Source organism: Heliconius melpomene, chromosome 3, assembly GCF_056956725.1.
Source record: "Heliconius melpomene rosina isolate 202511_hmr_F chromosome 3, ASM5695672v1, whole genome shotgun sequence".
NCBI lineage: Eukaryota > Metazoa > Arthropoda > Insecta > Lepidoptera > Nymphalidae > Heliconius > Heliconius melpomene.
In genome coordinates this window covers 5,339,081-5,361,143 of record NC_140391.1, presented here as the reverse complement: position 1 = coordinate 5,361,143, position 22,063 = coordinate 5,339,081, and the positions used below count along the sequence as shown (strand labels likewise).

General features: G+C 31.0%; 2 protein-coding genes across 2 annotated transcripts in view; one reads left to right on the top strand and one right to left on the bottom strand.

The window, feature by feature from the left end:
* The window catches only part of LOC146539934 (uncharacterized), a 146,938-nt gene that overhangs the window by 33,929 nt on the left and 90,946 nt on the right, over positions 1 to 22,063 (bottom strand). The gene's annotated exons all lie outside the window — the stretch shown is intronic.
* The window catches only part of LOC146539935 (lachesin-like), a 77,313-nt gene continuing 65,410 nt past the window's right edge, over positions 10,161 to 22,063 (top strand). The window contains exon 1 of the mRNA XM_085207791.1: positions 10,161 to 10,300. The gene's annotated coding sequence lies outside the window, so the exon portion shown is untranslated. The remainder of the gene's footprint in view (positions 10,301 to 22,063) is intronic.

Here is a 22,063-nt window from a genome sequence, read left to right as displayed (position 1 = left end):
ATGATTACTAAAATAAAATCGTGGGGACACTTTCTACTTACCACTAGGTGGGTGAAGTCTCATGCCATGTCTTTCGATTGTAGATATTGGACGTGCCCCACGATTTTATTTTAGTAATCATAATTTCCATGAAATTATTTTTTATTTTTTAGTACATTTATCTGCAATATAAAACCGTTTAACTTAAAATTTTTTTTTTACTTTTTTATTTTTAAGTTTCTAGTTTTTATTTCTCCTACTATTCAATTCGTTGAGTGCCTCATTATTGCAAGGTTAATGGAGAATGTTACGATCGACCCCCCAGAGGTCCAATAGAGGAGCAAGGCTATGTACAACAAGATGTGCCTGAATCTTGAGGGGAAAACGCTAACGACATATCATTTTTATCCACCTAGTGCCATACAGTTCTCGGCGCGCTTTTACCTTTTACCTTGGGTGGTGTACCCCTAGCGACGTCTCATTTTTAGGCACCCTATAGCCACACAGTCCTCGACAGGATACCAGATCTTGACTTAGGTGGGAGATTCATATTGTAATTGTGTATAGTATACTGTATTATACTTACCAAGCCCTTTATTTTGATACCCATATTGATGGGATTGAAAACTACATTATCCGCCATTTTGTAGCAGTGGCCATCTTTGATTTTGATTTTGTATAGTGCCCTGAATTCTACTTGACAAGCCCTTTCATTTGATACCCATATTGATGGGATCGAAAAAAACTAACTTGTCCGCCATCTTGTAGCGGCGGCCATCTTGGATTTTGATTTTGTGTAGTCCACTGAATTCTACTTGACAAGCCCTTTCATTTGATACCCGTATTGATAGGATTGAAAAAAACTAACTTGTCCGCCATCTTGTAGTGTTGGCCATCTTGGATTTTGATTTTGTATAGTCCACTGAATTCTAATTGACAAGCCCTTTCATTTGATACCCATATTGATGGGATTGAAAAAAACTAAGTTGTCCGCCATCTTGTAGCGGCGGCCATCTTGGATTCACAATAATATTGAATATGGATAATTGTATTGTCACCAGAATCAAAGGCGTATACCAAATTTCAGATCAATCGGTTAACGGGAAGAGGGTTAAATTTCAATTACTAAATTTGACCCAAACAAACAAATAAACAAACGGGGTGAGCTAAATAAAACCGTTTAAAAAAAGTTGTTATGTATTGATTTAAAAAGTCAATAGAGGTAAAAAAAAATAACTAAAAACAAATGTTTTTTTCTTAATATAGAATGATGTTTTCCATATTTTATTTGTACATACATATATTTATTATATATATGCCCACGTGGTAGTCAACGGAACTAATTAGAGTATATGACATCAAATTGGTAGTTAATTAATAATAATTGATTCGTAATTAAGTTAACGTAGTTGTTTTAGGCACTATTAATAAGTATTGTTCAATGTAAGAATTGCACATGTCGTTGCGATGCAGCCTCATAGTGTTTAAACATGACAGTCGTAGGTTCGATTCTTACGAAGGGAAATAAATTATTCCATTTTTTTAGCTCTGTTCACTAGATGAAATGAAGCGTTGAGTAACGCCACTCAGCGTGCAATTAAGAAGGTAAGAAAGTAGAGGATAAAGGAAACCTGGTGTCAAAGTAACCCTGCTAAAAATTACGTGGAAAAAGGTACGAAACAAAGGATTTCATGTGGAATAATGTAAACAAACATTAAGAACGGTTTTCTACCAACAATTTCAAGATTGTATGTGTTTTTGTCAAGGAATTGCTTTTAAATATTATCTAGGTACGTAACTTGCAGTTAGTACTCAGTTACTTAATACTCAATTTTTATGTATGGTTAAGTATTTCATAGCTTACATATTTCCATTCTAATATAAAGGGTAGAGTTGACTGACGTTGTGTGGCGACGGTATATTTCCAATTCAATCAGAGAAGCGGTTCTCCACTTCTGGCTAAGTGTATTGACACTATTTTGTCTCTGTCTACCCTAGTTTATGGGAAAAAGTACAGAGACAAAAAAATAAGCAAATAGACAGCAACGTAGCCAACGTTAACTGTTGGCGGTAAAGAAAATGAAAATATTCACAGCTTTGTGAGAACATCGTCATATTGCTTTTATTCCATGGTCAAAACTGACCCCTACTAGTGTTTGCGTTATTATTTTAAATTCAAAATGAAAATCTAATTATGTAAATATATTTCTATGTATGCGGTGTCTACATTGAATATAAAAACTTATAAATACGACTTTTCCTCATAAATACATGTAGCTTTTTTTGCACGCAAGTAGCTGAGTACACAGAGGGCACCTGGGAACCTAGCGTTATGACACTCACATTCCCTATTTTCCGCCGAATTCTGGAGGCAGTGTTAAGTGGAGGACCGCCGCGCTTTGCCTCATTATCAGAGCTATCATATAAAAATATTTAATATTTCATTTTCTCGAGTGGGGATTGAACCCATAACCTATCTTATTTACAATCATAGTTATTAATAATAATGAAATAAACAAACATACATACACATATAGTTCTCATATGAGTAACACCCGTGTGCTTAAACCTATAAAGCTAGCTACACTGTCAATTGTAAAGCGGAAAAGTGATTGTTTCTGTGAAATGAAACGCCCTCACAAAGTGACAGTGGCCGGCTTACGCCAGCATTGGAATAACACGAGTTTTTCTCGCATCAAAAACTCGCTTATATTTGGAAAACGCCACGATATACTATATTTCTTATATGATTAATTGTTTTTAAATATTTCTTCTTTTTAAAGAAATAAAAATGACTATTAAAATAACAATACAAAAAAAGATTTTTGTTACAAAACAAATAATTTGTGTCGAACGAAAATATCAGTCTCCTAATTTATTTGAGGAAAAATCTTCAAAGGCGGAGATTAACTGGCTTATATGGTTTATAGCTTACTATATAAATTTCATATTTTTATATTGGAGGCCTTAAATCAAGTCAATGTTCAAACGTTGGTAAACGCTTACCCACTCTATCAACGATTACTTTTGGTCTAGTGGTCACTTGGCCTTTTGCAACCTCTCTCGTTTTATGTATATGTTTCTTATTACATACATATATATACTTCTTACGGTATATGTAGTCATGGACTAGGAAACATATAATAGACCTTAAAATGTATATAATATCTTGTTTCTGTTAAGTAAAAAAAAATTACATCAATTGAGGCCATTCGTTAAGCAGAGGTATAAAATGTGACTGTAAATACGACTAGTTGTGGGTTGGATCCCCATTTGAGAAAATGAAATATTTATTTATATTTATATTATAATTTCTTCGCTCTGTTGTGGAGGCAAGCGCGGCGTTGAGTTACGCCTACGCCTACTGCCTTCAGAATTCGGTGGAAAGTGAGGAATGGAGTGTCTTATCATTTTCTTCTCTCTGCCTATCCTGCTGTGTGCGAGATACCTGCAGCGTGAAGCTGTTTCTGTTAAAATCCAATAAATGTTTAAATTACCTTCGTAACTAAACTTTCACAGAAAATTCAATAGTTTTCAACTTCATATTTTTTTGCGGTTGAAAATTCTTTTTTGCTCTTTGTGAAGGAAGAGCTTTGCTTAAAAATAAAATCCAATTCAACTTCGCTAATAAAATAGGGTAATCGTGGTATAAATTTTGTCAGGTTAACCGTAATTAGAATTTTCTTTTATATTACCTCAATTCATTTGGTAAATATGAAAAATATAATATACTTATGGATATTTAAATAATGTATATATTCACAATTTCTATTAGACACAGTTGCAGTTTAGAAAAATAAAATTTACCTATTAACTCAATGTAAAAAAAAACCGGTAAAAGATGACGGAACGGAACGGAACTATAACGGTAACGCTAGTCCAAACAAACCATGGGGTCCAATCCATCAGTTCACCAAAAAAGAATTGGCCACGTCGTTTATGGTAATGAAAGAGACTCCCGTTTGTCTTAAAGTCGTAGCTCAATTTGCAAGGCGAGAGATAAACGCTGTTAAACTGTCGAAGTTCGTGACAAAGCCTGAATAATGCAGATTACACCGAGAAAAATACGGCCGCAGTCAAATCTACATATTTTATTGGTCCCTCTCTCGTATCCTTTATTTCTATCGCCGCGCCAACGATGTGATTGCGATGCTATTCAAATTTAACATTTTTTGTAATTAATTTATATTAGAATGGTAGGCAGAGAGATTCTAGTGTTAAGACACTCCGCTCCCCACTTTCCCCATATTTTTAAGACGTGTTAAGTGGTGGAACTCAACTCTACGCTTTGCCTCTACACAGAGCCATGACAGAAGAAATGAAAATGTTAAATATTTCATTTGCTCGAGTGGGAATCGAACCCCTGTCGCTCTTACAGTCATAAGCTTTCGCTGCGCCACGACTGGTCTATATGACGGGCTAGAACATTTAAATTTTAGTATATAATTTAAGTATGATTAAAATAATTAATACTCTCTCTCTCTCCCTCTCTCTCGTAATCATATCATTAAATAGACGTAGAAGATATTGAGGTCCTAAATGACTTTTTCTTTTGTGCAGGTTTTATTCTACTTTTGATATCTCGCTTATTTCCCTGAACCCGTAACTTTCCATTCAAAATGAAACAAAAAGCACTGTAAATGGAAGTATTGTAAGTGGAAAAGCCCGATATGATCTTTAAAAGCTTCCTGAACTTTATATCGCTGTTTTAAGTCCTAATCTGTATAAAATAAAAAATGGCTGTCATAAATTATATAACTATAACAAATAATAGTTTCGGCTAACATATAATAAATTAAAAGCTAAAAAACATTTTTAGAAAAAGTTATTTAAACGCTCTGAAAAGGAGAAAATAAAATTTGTCTTTAAATTTTAACTATTAGCTCAGAACCTCATTGGTATAATTATATTCTTATAAATTTCTTATCATTTTTAATTGAACTTAAAGAAATAAACTTCAAATTCGCGTTTTGTTTTTTCATTAGTCATCGTTCATATTTTCTTGCATAACAGGTAGGTAAGCAGAGACAACCTAACGTAAAGTAGGCAACGGCGTTTATTGATTCCGTTCCTGCTTTCGGCTCGAATTTGAGATATCGAAGCTCTCATCAGAGTCAAAAAATCTATTCAATTTATGTAATCGTTTGGATATTATACCAACATAAATATAAAAAAATATTAGAAATACAAAACATAGCGATAAACTGTGATACAATTCCTGAAGTTAACGATTTAGTTAAGGTGAAATGGGGGAAGATTTAGCTATTTCCTTTGTGGTGTAATACCTCTTTGCTGAGCTAAGTATGTGACGGCCTATAATGCTTCTATTTGGTTTAATGTAAGGTATTCACAAGTTTAAACAAGAATTTAGGCATACACTCTTGGAAGTTTCAAAAGCCTTTATAAATTGTTTAGATGACTTACTGCGTTGTTTAGCTACGTTGCATTTTATTAAAGCTATTGGTGTCTAGGTAAATTATAATAGAACTAGCGGACGCGCGCAGCTTCGCTTGCATATTTAAGGGTGAATTCTAATAACCCATGAAACATGTGTTCAATGAAATATTTTTAAGAGTCTAAATTTCAATTTTTATAAAAATCGGTGGCGATTTAAAGATTTTTCCATACAAACTTTGAACCCCTATTTCACCCCTTTAAGGTTAAAATTTTTGAAAATCCCTTCTTAGTGGATGTCCAGATTACGAAAGTAAACATCTGTCCAAATTTCATCTTTCTACGGACAGCGGTTACGGCTGTGCGTGCGTCTTACCTCAGTCAGTGAGGACAAGTCCTTTTATATATGGACCGTTTATTTTGAGAGTGGTGTAAGTCCATTTTCTTTTGTTTCGAGAAAATTAAAGGTTAGTATGTCGCTGATTATGCAATTTCATTTACTGACCGATTTTAAGTTGTTCAAAACATGGGTTTTTTTTGAGAAGTTAAACACGGACTAGTTATATATAAAAAAATTACATTAAATTAAGCATGAACGTGATAGCTCATTTTTCTCAAAAATGGACTTACACCACTTTCAAAATAAACGGTCCATATATAGATAACGGAATCCTGTTAATTAAAGGTATAATGAAAGTATATTTTGCTAATATTACACATGACTACTAAAAACAATCGAATTTAATTGAGTTAAAACAAAAAATGGAATCCAGATACTTTTTTCAAATAAATAAAATATATAAATATTTGTTTTATAAAAGTTGTACACGTTTTAAATTAAATTGTATATAAAGTAAAGCATTAGTTATAATATCAATTAAAATTCAGCAATTAAAACTAATTAACTGTGAAAATGGTTAATGCTATAGTACAGAAAGGTATTTGGGTTCTCTATTTGCTTATTTACGTTTGAATTTGCACACCTGTGCTTGTGTTAGACCCTTTTAATGGAAATCATTTACATTGATTCGATTCGACTATAAAAGAAATTTATTATAAAATTAATTATTTTTATAAAAAAAGCCTTTGTAGTGTAGGGGCACAAGCGTGTGATAGTAAAGCGTTGGTTGTGGGTTCTATCTCTAGTCATGAAAATGAATTATTATTTTTTGACTCTAGTATCAAAGCAAAAAATAAAAGAGTTTTTGAATTGTTATGTCATTATAATTTAAAGGTGGTGGATATCAAAGGGATTTTCTTTTAGATGGAATTATACCAAAAGAAATTTCTACACATTTAACTGATTTCGATAAATAAGACGATACAAAGTGTGTCCCTATGCCAGGCAATTAAAATAGGTTCAAGAAATAGTCTAAGAGTACTATTTATTTACTAACTACTTCTACTAAGACTTACTAATTGTTTGGAAAACAATATATATATATATACGAAAATGAAATAGCGAAAATGAAAGACATGGAACTTCAACTTCAACTTTTATTCATTGTTAAGTATAAAAATAATAATAATAATGTATACTTTATTTTATACAGAGTGCCAAAAGACTACTTGTCTTGTCACTTACAGCTTAAAATAATCGAATCTTTTAATAATATCAATGAAGTCAATCAATGAAGACAGTGAAGTCTTGAACTTGTGAAGTCATGAAGTTGTGAAGTTAAAATGGTCAAGGATTGGTCCAAAAGTTGTTATTCGATTGACTTTTAACTTGACTTTGACGAAGGTTAGCCCGACCTAATTTAGGTGAAGGGCTACCTGCTTAATCGCGGGCCTAACTTGTCGCGTTAATGTTAATCCAATCCGTAAGCCAAAACGAAAATAAATGGTACATTAAACGTTCCTCTTAAACGTATATGGTGATGTGGTTTGGGTTTTGCTTTTCCTTTAATATTTACTTTTCGACGACCTAAATAAGATTTTTTTTATTTAAATTTCTTCATATAACTATGGAATGTTATACATTTATAAATTTATTTTTTTCATTCTATGTTCATTCTACATTGTCCAGTTTATTTTTGACTGTTTTTATCTTTTTAATAGGATTTTTTAGCTGCTAACTCTATCCCACATACTGAAGAGAAGGCGGAGGGAAGTAGTGTAGTGAACCTAAGACACTTCGAGCTACGTGTTGAGTGGTGGAACTCAACAGCGCGCTTTTTCTCGACACCAGACCGAAGGAATGAAAGTACTAAATATTTCATTTCCTCGTATCGGAATCATATCCACAGCTAGTCGCATTTACAGTTACACACCTCGTACTCTTGCGCCGTGACTGGCCTTCAAATAGGATTTAATTAGAATTTTTCATAATAATGTTAAAAAAATCAAAGTCATTCTGTTTGCAGGTTTTTGGCGGTATCGTTCTTTAACGCGACCTTTCTGTCCACATTTTCTTTATCTCCGAAATCTTCTCTCAAAGGGCCTAAAATGCTCAAGGGCGTTTATTTATCAGATTATTTTCTTTTTCAGAAAAGTCACTTCAGCTTATCATTAAGATTGCGGAAAACATATAAGTAAAGTAAAAGTAAAGTTAGACTTGTATAATAAATGCGTAAATATCATAACTTTTTCAAAATTAGATGCTACGAATTTACTACGCGGCTACAAGCGCTACGAATAGCGCCAATTTTACATGAGAAATGTTTATACGAATAATGTATTAAATTTATGAATTATTTTTATTTTCATATAATATTCAATCTTGGACTATAAAACGGAAAAATATTTTTTTATATTGAAATCAAAAAATTCTTAAAATGCTATCTTTTATCAGAATATTTGGACTTCACGCCACAAAATGTTAATGACATTTATGGAATAAAATCTAACACGTGGTATATTTAAAGTTAAAAGCATGAAAGTCGGTTTTTTTGTTTAAACTAAGATCCCTTTTGAGATTTTTTTAATGAAAGCTCCATGGGAGTGCTATAACATCACGGTGTATTCCTAAGTTAACCTTAAATGAAATAAAATAATTATAAATTATTTTCGCGATATGCAGCCTCCAAAACATTAGACAACGGAAATTTCTAATGAAAAGGTGTGTCTTACCATAAGGTATGACACTCTTCTTTTCACTCACTCTCTTGTCTCAACACTACGTTACCGAGTACCTTCTGTATACCTTGCTATATTTGCAAATAGGGGTAGGCAGAAGCTTTGCCTACTTGCTTGTATAATAAAAAAACTGTTATACTAAATCAAAATAATTTTCTTAATTGCACGTGCATATGTATTTTTCAAATATCTGGTGCAAGTATCGAACATCATGAACTATCGCTATAACGAGCGTTCCTTTTCAAACAATTTCAAGCTATGCGTAGAGCGCTTCCAATTAACTGAGTTCGATATTTTTATATTCAGTTCATTGAATTTATTTCAGGTAGATATATATATATATATATATATATATATATCTATGTTTTCCTATCCATACTTGTATATTAATAGTAAATAGTATTGAGTCTAATATATTATAGTGACATTAATAAATGTCGTTTCTTAAGAAAAATATGACATAATGAATACAGAATAAAATATGTGTAAATGTCTTTAAAGTTAACAGATTATAAAAATAATAAATATTATATATTCACTGCCTTTTATAAGATGCAAAAAAAACTTGAAGTAGTAAGTAAGACTTGAATTCACAACTTTTCCAACAATTAATAGTTTTTTGTCATTATATTATGTAGACTTGTTTGCCTTTTATATTGAAATGTTTCCAAATTGGAAAGGTAAAAAACGGGGTTGGCTGTGTGTAGTTGATGCTAGTACGGTTGCAATCGCACATTTCATCATACTAAAGCAACTTTCTAATCTAGAGGGAATTTGTATCGCATACTTGAAAGAAAAAAATGTTAAAATTATGCATTGTGTAAGATATATAGATTTAATTCATTTGGCTAGGGACAGAAATAAGTATGCGAAGTTGACTGCCAACCTTCACTAGCTGGAGAGGCACGTTAAGAAGAAGAAGAAGATATATAAAATTTAATTTTACACCAATAAATACATATTACGAAAGGTCTTTTCAAATATGTTATGTCCATCCATAAGCTATTATAATATCTTAAAAATATAAAATAAAATTTTGGAACATTCTTTACAGTAATGGGTTTCTGTTCAATGTTCCCCAAAGCTCGGTCTTGGGTTTAGATGCTATTAGTCCTGCTATAAATAAGGTCTAACATGTTTAAACGGATTACGTATAGCTTGTTCTGCCCTGATAAAGGTTCATGCGATTAAGGTTTACTTTGTTTTTATATCGAAATATTTAAATATTTTTTGTGTTCTTTCATGTATGTAAGAGTTTAAGTTACCATATTATTGAATTGACGGATGTATACAAGCATTACATTTTTATAGGAAACGATAGGTCATTAGGTCATTTAGTATTTAGATATACATTCACATATTGTAATATACTCTTTTAATTTCTTAATAATAACAGAATTTAAAGTTTTTTATTTTCTAATTATGCAATCAAACAAAAATAACAAATATATATAAATAATCATAAATTCTGTAAATATTACCCTAACCACAACAAATCCAAAATGAAAGTTCAAATGCGCAACCTTCAAGACGGCACCTACAGTCCCACAATCGCGATCGTCACTTATCACTTATCGCTTAACCGTATTCATAGGGTTCACGTCTGATGCGGCCTTAGATGCAACAGGAGCGAGGTTGGCGTGCGCATGCGCAGGGCGGGCGGGTGCGAGGGCGGGCGGTACGCGGGGGGCGGGCGGCGTGCAGCTTCCACGATCGTCGGTAATGAATCGCCGGTACCCGCGGCCGCCGCGTCCACGTCCGCGCTGCCGAAGTTAGCCAAGTTGAACGTGGTGCTGGTGCCGTGCACCCCCACGCCATCTCACCGCGGGAAGGCGCCCTTGAAACGAATGTAAGTGTCTCTATTATTATACTATTACGTACGGCACTTGCTAACTTGTTAACTTTTGTAAACATTGTTTTGCGATTTGTTTTGCTTTTTTTTTTTTGCTTGCTCGCAATTTGCGTGACCTAGATACATTTTATGGCGGTTTTTGGGTTTTCTTTTTTTTTTAAGGCTCTATATGCTTTATACATGTATGTATGTATGCGTATTTAGTTTTTGTTTAATTATAATTGCAATAGAACGTCATTCATTGCATTGTTAATTGTAAACAAAAGATGATAATTAATAAGATCCTTATTATGCGACTATGAAGTTAAAATAGCCGTTATAAGGGCCATTATTGTTACAAATTTGTGTGGTCCCTTATTGTTCGAGATTACAATGGATCTGTCAATGTTTCAGTTGAGTAAAATTAAGTGTCGATGAGCAAAAACTGTCAGTCAGATCTATGAGAGGGCCTCAAACTATTTGTATTAAATATATTCACGTTATATATTTACACTAATATTTACATTCGAGTGCTTATATTGCTTTTTCTGTTATGTAGAATTTAGATTAAGTAATTCAATAATAACTTTGTAATATATTTTTTTCTTGGTTTCTATAAAATAATACTTTCTATATTTAAACAGGTTGACTAATAACACGTATTTCATTTTATTAGTATTTTTTTTGTAAAAGAAGTTTTCAAATCGAATTATTTTTTTTATTATTTAGTCAATTTTGAAATGTTATGTTTCATAGATTACGTCAAAAATGGTCCCATGAAAATATACCGAAATTTATTTAGTTTTCAAGAAAATAATAACAAACAAGGCGACATACTTAGATATACTGGTATATAGAATAGTGTATATGTACTCGTTAATATAATCTTGAAATCATTGAAGTATTTTCAGTGGTTTAATTTTATTTTCTAAAAATATTTTTGTATTATGTAAACAACGAACTGACAAAGTTCATGTAAACATTGTATTGCGAGGACTATATATTGGTATCATTCAAGGATGCTGAGAAATGCTGAATATTTTACAAATAAATGGCTATACCTATATAGCAAAAAAAATCTTTGTTGATAAATTCTTTGCTCCAAAACAAATCTCCTAGCAACGTGGTATTACAGAAGAATATTTTCAATCTAGGACACGGGGATAGGATAGGGTGGGATATCCGATCCGGATCTGATACACAAAACCCACACAATGTTTACATCGGCTCGATAAATATTACCTGTACGGAGAACGTTAATGGTTTCTAGTACTCTACGAATTAAAGATTCAAATCAGACGCTCTTCGAAGCTGGTTACGTCAGCGCCTAATTTATTTATGGTTTATCAAAAGGAGGATTACTGAATATAACACTACCTTGGAATATTTAACGATTGTTGTTGTAAAACTTAATATGTGATGGGAAAAAGAAATAAGAGAAAATGTAGAGAATAATTGTCAATTTTACATTATATTTTGGGATTGCAGAAATAGAAGAGCCTATCGAGGCGCAAGCGAATTACTGTAATGCGATGGTTATGAGTTCAATTCCCACTCAGGGGAATGAAGTAATAGTTATTAATATTTTCGATCTGGCATCAAGGCAGAAGCGAGGCGTTGATTCCGCCAATCAACACGCAATGGCTGAAACGGTTTATCTTAACATTAGGTTCCTGCGATAGCAGTGTAAAATTGAGAAAAATAAAATAAATAACTTATTTTTTAATCACACTAAATATCTAAAAGAAATTTTACCTTATAAAATGATTGAATTTTCCTTTCAAGTAAGTAAATTATGCTGTAATTAGGTTATACGTGAAAGCGCCGATGACTATACCTAGATATAAGATTTATAAAACTAATATAATATGTCATAGGACTTTTCAAAATTTTTAAAATTAAAATTTTGAACCAATTTACCTTTCAAATATCGTCATACATTAGAAGAGCTATTGTTATTGTAATATTATGACAAACATACATACATTGATTGTATGTATTTTGAGCCCCCCCTGACTGCAACTCCTGTCCTATCTCTGACAGGATACAGCGTTAAGCTGCATATGTATGGTGCATATATGAACAACTAACATAAGTATTCTGGAATATACATAAGTGTTTAAATGAACAATCAAAAATTTATATTGAATATGTTTTTTACATATATGCTATTTGCCCTGGATGAGGATTTCACATTTCACTATACAATATACACTTTGTATGGAATTATGTAAGAGTATTGGAATATAGATAGACTTTTTCTCCACTCTTCTTATGTATTTAGAGTAACTTCTCTAAATATATAAGAAGAAGAAAGAAAATCTAGTAACATGTCCGCCTATTAAAATTAATTGATATTTGCTTTAATTGTTTGAGTTTAGTTATAAATGTTAAGTAAATGAAACAAGCAACTATCATCCACCTTGTATACCTTATTTAAAAGATATATTTATAAATAGATATAAATAATTAACTGTCTCTAGTAGACAATCTAAATAAACAAAGCTAATATCTCAAAAACAGTAAGGACATCAAAAAATATAATATAAACAAGATAAAAAAAATTACTATAAAAACTTTTTCAAATAAGAATTTCATAAATCCATTTGTCGTCGTTTTGTCTTTGCTATTGAAGTTTACTAGAGTCCCAGCTGCACTTTTAAACGATTTAGAGTAAATGACAAAAAAATGTTAAACAATGGAGTTCTATGCAGTGAAGGCTGTCTTGCTCCAAATAGATGAAACAATGTCAACGAAAAGAAAACAGCCATCAGGTTAAATATTATAATAATAATGCCAAGATTTTTCTTTTAATAAACATAATGGAAGTGCTAGTTAATATTTATTTACTACGGTTTTCTATTACTATTCATGGATTCGTGAATTTTATATTGCGATAGATATTAAATTGTTTGATAATAACTTATTAGTTGATATATCAATATATGTGAAAGTTCCTAGTTTTCGAGGATGGATGTTTGTACCATTTTCAGGCAAAAAGTACTGAATGGATTTTGATGAAACTTAACAGTAATAGAGTATCATTAAATTTAACATAGGCTATAATTTACAAATGTTGAGATTTTGTATATAATAAGAAGTTTGAGAGGACGAAGCCAAGTTTGCATCTCTAGTATTTAAACAATAGATACATATAAAGTATATGTTAAACATTTGGAAATGTCTAAAAAATATATTGAAATTAAACGTTGTCAATTTAATATCAAATTCCTACTTTGCAAATTAAATGTTAATTTCATTCGGAAACTAGCAACTTACCGTGACTTTGTCGCGGTTATTTTATATAGATATATATTTTTTTATAAATTACAAAATACAACCTTTTCAACGAAAACATTTTTAAGAGGAAATATAAATCATTTTTAAAATGAACTTATCATTTTTAATATTAAAACGAAAATTGTTTATATAAAATTATAAATAAATCAAGCCCCTGTTTTTGTATATCTCCATTTGAATAAACATGCATTAAAAATCGAATATTAGTATATATTATATTATAAGATTTTTGTTTATATAATAATATCTATCTTCAAGAACGTCCCTCGAGCTGAACTTAGAGATGATGAAGAATATTCCAAAAAATCATTCATGAAATAAATCCCTAGCACAGTACTATGGTAACTGAGGCGCTACTAACTCGTTCAGGACTTATAAAGGACTTTATAAGAGCAGGCTTTGGCTCTGAGGTAAGATATTAAAAGTTTTTATTGCGTTGTGCAATAAGTACTTACTTTTTTAATTAATTTATTTTTCTTAGCCTAATGGCACAAGCAAGTGACTGTAAGTGTGATGGTGTAGGTTCGATTCTTATTCGGGGAAATTAATTGTTATTTATTAATATTTTCTGCTATGTGCTGGATGCAGTGCTAAAATAAGTAGATTTCCTCTTTCAAAAACAAGCCTTTTTTTATTTTAATAAACATACGAATACTTTTCACACAGCTTAAATATCTTAATAAATAATATATATTTTTTAATGATAGAAATGTCAAATAGCTCGACGACTGTTATTTTTTTCCAAATTTCCAGAAACATACATAAAATTTTCGCACCGATCCGCAAAGCGGGCAGTAAACATGAATATGCGAACAACTGAAATTAATATTCAACTTTCACATTCGCAGAAGGTTTTTATTGAAGCGAATGTAAAATTTATTTGAATAATTTTATCATGTGAGACTTTATGCTGGCATTATTAAAACCTTCGTGGCTTTATATCATCGGCCGCGACGTCAGACGTCTGACGTTTTGTAATGTGTAATATGTGACATATATATATATATATATATATATTACAAAACGTCAGACGTCTGACGTCGCGGCCGATGATATAAAGCCACGAAGGTTTTAATAATGCCAGCATAAAGTCTCACATGATAAAATTATTCAAATAAATTTTATATATATATATATATATATACTAGTGGACCCGAACGCGGCTACGCCCGCTTGAACTATAAGAATATTTATTAAATATATTTATGAAATTATTTTCAGTTTTCAATAGAGAGATGCGTTAAGCAAGCTCATTTTGGGTGACGTGGTTAACAACAAACTTTGCAAATCGTTGCCTAGCAACGGTCGCATAGCATAGCGACGGTTGTTATTAACATGGCGGAATAAACTGCATGACAAGTTAATAAGTATTTTAATATATTGATATATATAGAAAATATTACAAATATGAGAAAAAAAAGGGTATCCTATGTTCATTCCGAGACCCTCAAGTATCTCTATATGAGTATCTTATCACAATTAAGTTACCAGTTTGATTGCGTAAAAGATAGACAGACAGACAGAGTTACTTTCGAATTTATAATATAGGAGGTATAGATTTATAAGAGAAGAAGAAGAAGAGAAAGATCGTCGTGGTGTAGGGACACAAACGTGGAATTGTAACGCGACGGTTGTAGGTTCAATTCCCACTCGGGGGAATGGATTATTACTTTTTAATATTTCTTCGCTCTAGTACCAAGGTACATAGCGCGGCGTTGAGTTTCACCACTAAACACGTAATGCCTCGAATTCATCTGGAAATGGGGAATGCAGTATCGTAGCACTACATTGCGAAATACAGCACAACAATTTTTGAACATAATTTTGATTTATTACTAGGTAAGCAATTCTTGTTTATTTAATTTAAATAATTAAAACTGCCTGTCAAAACTGATAATATCCAATGAATATGTTAATTATGTTACAATAATAATATATACTCGTATTTTTGGTAGTTAAAAGTTAAAAGATACCACCCATTAGTTTTATTCTGTTATCAAATACTTTCTTTTTACTTTATTTTACATTTTTGTTATATGTACAGCTTCGCGTCTACATTGTAATACAAGCTTCGTAATCTGGCTCATCAAAGTTTGTACTAGTTTGTAGTTCAGATAAGTAATTTGTTTGGAATGAACCAGATCTTCAGCTCTAGTAACACTTTTGTCTAAATGCGAGGGTTTTTTATGATACCGAGTTTGGAGAAAATTATGTTTTGTTATTTTTTTTAATTAATTACTAAGTAGGTTTGTCTTTATTTTGAAATGTTATAATATGATAGAAAAAATATTTCGCTTTTTAAATTCGTTTATATTTTTGGATTATTATTTTGTTATTTAACAGTTGTTAAGATTAAAGTTAAATATGAATTGTTATTAACTAATTATTGCAGTGTGGAATCCAAAATATACATTATGTTATAAATATTACTTATATCATAAAATTTTTTAGCAGCCGTGCTTATATATATTCTTAAATTTTCAAATTAAACCAGAAAATAGTGCAAAAACTTCTAGAAATTTTAGCATAATTTTAGTAAAACTATATTATGTTTTTGAAGTATCATTAATATTTTTGATAAGTAAAAAATAAGTTTTTCATTTTTAAAATTCACTTTTTACACTGACACCTTATCCATTGACAAAATAATTATTATATAATACAATTATACAATATATATATATCAGCCTACGTGTTTAAACTGTGTAGGCAAGTTGAGAGCGTGTTGGTGTATCCTGCTATGTACAAAGACCATCAAAGCTAATCCTCTTTGAACTGAAGATAAGATACTATTTGTTTATATACATATATGTTTCCTTTTGTTTATTTATTTTTAGTATAAATATAGTTATTTATAAGCAAAAATCTTTTATTTCTGTTTTATTATTTACTAGTGGACGCGCGCAGTTTCGTCTGCTTATTTACAACCTTAGGGGTGAATTCTAAACAACTACACGTGTTCAATTAAATATTTTTAAGAGTTTGATTTTCAAATTTTATAAAAATCGGTGCCGATTTATTTTTTTTCCATACAAACTTTCAACCCCTATTACATTCCTTTAGGGTAAAATTTTTTCAACTTTGTTTATTTATATTAGTATCCACAAAACTGTAAACTATTCGCTTGACACTTTTCTTTTCTTTTTTTTCTTGTATTTTATGCATTCTAGGTTATGCATAAATTTCAGATCTTAGCCTGCAATACACATCCACATAAAACCAACAAAAATCGATTTCTGAAATCGTAAATCTTATTAAATTAAATTTATAACTTATAATATTTTCAATAAAATTCATAATAAATATGCGAATTCAATGAAACCGTCACAATACGTATGTCTGTTCTTTTCTATAGATGCCAAAAGCAGAATCAAACGCGAAACGTAATTTATATCGACTTTGGCCTCTGTGAAAGTGACTGCACTACTATAGCGTCGATGTTATAACGTCTAAGGAATTAAGATATTTTCATATATTACAAGTAGTATGAGAACTTTAAAGTATTATTACATACGTCGTTGTATGGCAACGTAAAAAGTTATATTTATGAAAGACTTGAAGTTTTATATTATATTAGTAGTTATCAACATTATTATAGAAAATAATAATATTAAAAAACAGATCAAATGCGAGTCGAACTTGCCCACAGATGGTTCTGTACCAATTTTAGGATTATAGGCCAACGAGAAGTACATTTATAAAAGTTGACAAACTGAAGTTCGCGGCCGTATGCACTCATTTTGTTTGAAATGAGTGCAAATGGGTGCTAAAATTATCCATATATATATAACACATAACTCTCTGTTTATTAGAGACATTGTGTGCAGTAACGTGAGACAATAGAGAATAGAATATGGAATTTACTGTCGTGTTCGGTCACGTAAATCTCCACTACATTACGAATACCATTAAAATATTTATAATATATTTATATATATTAATAAATTATATAATTCTCACATTTTATTAATATATACATTTATATATGTATATTAATAAAATGTGAGCTTAATTCTCGGGCGCGGATGAAACTGGTATTTAGTAATAAAACTTCAATAACTGAAGAAGACGACGGGTATTAGCGGCGCAAATTTTCCTCGTCGCGTAAATAATAACATAGACATTTTCCAATACATGCTTCTATAAGAGCCCCCTCCGGCGTAACCCGCCTCCCTACAAGTAATTCCCCTAAATAAAGTCTTCGTTTTCATAACCTCGCTGGAAATATGTGAAATATGGTAAACTTCTCTTCATAAGCCTAATTGGCGCACAATTGCTTTTTACTTGGAGTTGATGAATATGTAAAAATACGGCCTATAAAGCTTACAGGATGTGGCACATTAAAAAGACTTTAAATATTCGAATTATTATTAACGTATATGTATGTTTTTAATTAATATTTTAATAGGTTTTATCCATATCGCTCGAGACAAGAATAGTTCGCGAGGCTCAAGCTGAGCTTTGCATCTGTGTGAGTGATTGATTATGAAGTAAGAGTAAAAAAAACTTAAAAATAAAGTGTATTATTCGAAATCATGAAAATCAGCAAAAATGATATCATTTCTTCGACGAGAGACATTACATCCTCATAATTTTCACTCTCATCAGATGTCTCGTTTTTGTCAATATTGATTTTTTCATTATAACAACAAGGACAGCGTTGTGTTCAGGATTTTTTTTCGCTTTCTTGATTTACGTAAATTATTCCGTCTTCGTACAGTAATAGTGCCAATATTATATTCTACTTTTAATAAATCCAATAAAAAAGTGAGATATTCAGAACACAAGAGAAGTCGGCCGTCAATGTTGTCAAAAAGCAATATAAACCGGTTAAGGCTAAATGACTTTTTACCTACACTATATATGAACACTCACCCAAATGTAAAGCTTAGCTAAGATTTCGCAGACTATATAATAGATCACATTTTTAATCACTTAATGGCAAAGAAGATAATTTTTCTTATGTGTTAAGTATTTTAGTACTAAGATTTAATTAATTGCAGCTCCCAATTTTCCACATAATTTCCACTAATCGTGTGATATGTGTTTTCTCCAACTCAAAGTTCACACCAACCAGAAAAAAATCTTACTAATTCATTCTAGAGATCGTTGTTTACAAATAGAGATAAATTTTTAATGATCATTCATTCATATTCGTTGAATTCTGCCACTCAACACGCAATGCCTCCAGAATTCGGCAAACAATGGAGAATGGTGTTAAGATACTCCATCTTAACACTAGGTTCCCTCTGCCTACCCTGTTGTGTGCGGGATGCAGCGTGAAGCCGATTCGTATTCTTTTAATAACCTACATATTTAAGAAGATATTGTTTAGAAGTTTCATTCATAGTTATGTATTCATACAAAATCTCTAATCTATCTTTATTTTGACTTTTGAAGTTACATTTATTATTAAAACAGGTATTTTATCTAACATAAAAAACATTTTAAATTATTTCCTTAAAATTATATATAAAGACTTGTCCCTCCTTAGAATTTATATGCACATGGTAACCCTTACAGTGTTTTATTAAATGTGTGGATAAGAAAATCGGGCCATTTACATAAAAGAATGCGGTTCTCGACATTATTGCCTTTAGGGGATAGATTAGAATGTATTTTTGGAATATACGATAAGGAAATTGTCGATGTATATATAGGGTGCGGGTAAGACACAGTCTTTCCATTTATCTATAGTATAAAACATTTAATATTTTTAGAAAATAATATGAGACACTGTCATGGGGCACAAGTGTTTAAGGTTATAAGTTCGATTCCCACTCGAGGTAATTGATTATTTATGTTTTTCTTCTCGGTTTGGTAACAATTAAATTCAAAATTCGGCGAAAGTATTTTCATAGGAACGAACCGCTTAACAGCAGGTTTTTAGGTTCCCTTTCCTCCAGGTAAGGAAAAAACATGATATAAATAAAATACTTAATTGATACAAACGTATAAAACAATTAATAGGTACATTTGAATATTTACTCGTAAGCATCAACTTATTTTCCTGTGTTTCTAAGTTGTGATAGTTTTCATCGAGTTTCATTAAGTTTTATTTAAGATTGTTGTACGAGTGCATTGTTTGTTTAATTCAGAGACGATAAAAGATACTTTCTTCTTGCCCACTTTCACAACAGACTACTTGAAAATTCTTTTCATCTGACTCTGACAAAAGGTAAAAGACAAAGAAGTGTTATCTTGAATCTTTTATTCTATCTCGGCATATAATTTTAATTAAAATGGAACACGTGCCAAAATAGACATGATATGGAAGCTTAAATAATTGTACTACAAAGGCTCTGTATGTTTTATTTAAATAAAAAAAAACTTGTTTTTTTATATGTCTATCATCTAAACTTATAATTTATTCCTTTCTATTCTTGTATATGTATCTCAATGATATTAATAATATCTTATTGAACATATCTAACATAATATTCATATCTAACATAATATCCATTAGCTTGTTTAACTTAGATACTAATATACATTGATACTACAAGGAAATCGGAGAAAGGAAATTAATTAATAATTTGTAATTTTAAGAATAAGAAATTTCTTAGAAAAAAACAAAGATTTTAGATATCGCAAATAAATGCTGAGAGCATTTTCGTCTATTTTAGGACAATATCAGCTTGTCATTATCAATTTTATGGAATATTAGCGGCCCGCCCGCGGCTTTGCCTGCGTGAACTACGTTATTATTAATTTCTGTCTCCATAAGTACCTACGTCTTTTATGTGACGTCCATGTAACATTTGAGACTCCTATCATTTGTAGTAACGAAGTTTCATACAAACTCTCAACCCCAAAAACAACCCCTTAGGAGTCGAATATTGCAAATTCCCGTCTTAGCGAGCATCTACGTCCTATAAATAACTCCTATGGAAAAATTTCAGATTCCTAGGACATGTAGTTTCTGATGAATGAGTGAGTGACCTTTCGATTTTATATATATAGATAGATACGGGAATTGGTTGAATTACCAACGCTGTATAATATGTAGCATATCGGTTATGCAGTGTTACTCTGAGTGAAATGCGTAAATAATTTATTACAATCGTTTTTAAAAATTTAAACTGCACTCGGCACTTTAAAAATAAAAAATATATTAAAGCGATACTGCGTTTACACATGTAAACGTCCTATGTGTATATGTATGTAAATGGATTATTTCACAGCTAGAGTAATAAACATTATTTGTGTTTCTATTCTGTTTTTAGAGTTCCGTAGGTACTTTAAAACAAAAAACGGAACCCTTATAAGATCACTCTGTTGTCCGTCTGTCCGTCTGTGTAAACCATTTATCTTGTTACGAACAAAGAAATAAAAATTAAATAAATCATTCCCCCGAGTCGACATCGAACCCACTATAGACTTGTTTATAGTTAGTTACACACTGTGCTACGATGGCCTAATTTTTTAATAATTTTTGGGAACTGCAATTAATTAATAATTATACTTGTTCCCTAATTTCTATCGACATTTAGCAGGATAATTAGAGTCTAACAACGTCGAAATTTTCATCTCATTTTCTGATATAATTACAATTTCAAAAGAAAACTCCATACATTATGTTGTTTTTGTTCAGTAAGTTCATTATTACCTTTGATTAAAAACGCTTTTTCATTTATATTGCAGCAAATAATAGACATTACGATTGGCATTGTGTCCTTTGTTTAGGTTCTTTAAAAGAGCTATTGTGGCCGTCTAGACGAAACCTCATACAAATGTATCCTATATCTACATTTGGAATTATTAAAAATATAATTTCAATGTTTGTGATGAGGCTGTCGCGGCTTCGGTGATGGTTGTGGGTTCCATTCGGCGGAAAGTGGGGAGCGGAAGTCTCTCACTGGAATATGGACTGTCTTAACATTGGGGTCTCAGAGCCCCTCTGTCTACCATTCTTTATGATGTTTCTTCAGCGTGAAGCTGTTAGTTTTATTGTTTTTGGGTTTATTGTTACATTTAATATTAGTTATTGTTTTCTTTTACTTTTATTTTAATATTTAAAATAATTCAATATCAGTACAAGAAATTGTTTAATAAACTGTACTTATTGATATTTATTTATTTATCTAATATATAATATCAATGAACATAAATGAAACAAATATGTTGTAGTTATTGAATGACCTTTAAGACTGAACTCGTGATCTCCAGTTTATAAGACCAGGCGAGGGGTTATTAAGAATCAATTTAGAGCAGAAATATTTTATTTAGAAGTTTAAAAGTCAATTATGCTTCAAGTTTTGTTAACTACTCATGCCACTCTTCATTTATTTTAGACCAGATTTTATATAAACTAGATATATAAGCGTAGTAATTTTGTTTTAAAAGAAACAAAATAGTGCTTTTAAAATATAAGGCTTAATTAACAACTAGTTGTACTGTAGTTGTACATATTCATTTTCATAGACATTTCAAATATAATATTGAGTCAATAAAAGCAAAGAAAAAATTACACACAAAGAT